This window comes from Galeopterus variegatus, unplaced genomic scaffold (genome assembly GCF_000696425.1).
Source record: "Galeopterus variegatus unplaced genomic scaffold, G_variegatus-3.0.2 Scaffold13443, whole genome shotgun sequence".
NCBI lineage: Eukaryota > Metazoa > Chordata > Mammalia > Dermoptera > Cynocephalidae > Galeopterus > Galeopterus variegatus.
The window spans coordinates 9,695-10,428 of record NW_007739554.1 but is presented as its reverse complement, the minus strand read 5'-3'; positions in this window follow the sequence as shown (position 1 = coordinate 10,428).

The window sequence follows — 734 nt, the reverse complement described above, 5'->3', positions numbered from 1 at the left end:
AGGGTTGTGATCCCGTTGCCGGTCCCGGTCCGGTACGGGCGCGACACTGAGGGTTGTGATCCGTTGCCGTTCATGAAAAAAGACAAAAAGGAAAAAAAAAAAAAGAAAATGTTTAACAAGCCAGAAATTATTATGGTACCTTCTTCCAGTTCAGTTTTGGAAATAAAAAAGGATAGTGATATTTAAGGCAAAGTATATTAAAGCAATGTTTGATCTGTTAATTTCATTCTCACAAAGATAATCTCAAAAGTAAACAAACGCTTTTTTATATATTTTTAATCTTAGTTTTATTATAACATAGTTGATTGTACATATCTGTGGGGTTCAGAGTTGAATATCGATACCTCTGTGCAACATGTGATGCTCAAATCAGGATAACTGGCATGTTCAACAATATACAACGTCATCATTTTTCACAGCCCTTTATCAATTCCTCCCTCCCCCTTCCCCTTTCCCACCTCTGGTAACCTCAGCTCTCCTTTTGAAAAGTTCAATGTATTATTGATTGTTTTTCTTTCTTTCTTTTAATTTATACATTTATTATTTAGTGCCCACTTATGAGTGAAGGCATGCACTCACTTGTTTTGACTTAAGTGTGGCAAAAGGATAACAGCCAAAAAGTCAGGCTGTGTAACATCAACAGATTATGTGACCATGGGCAAATCACATCTACTAAAATCCATTTTTAAACAATCTTTCTAATAAGGTAGGAATAACTTGGCAAACACTTCCTG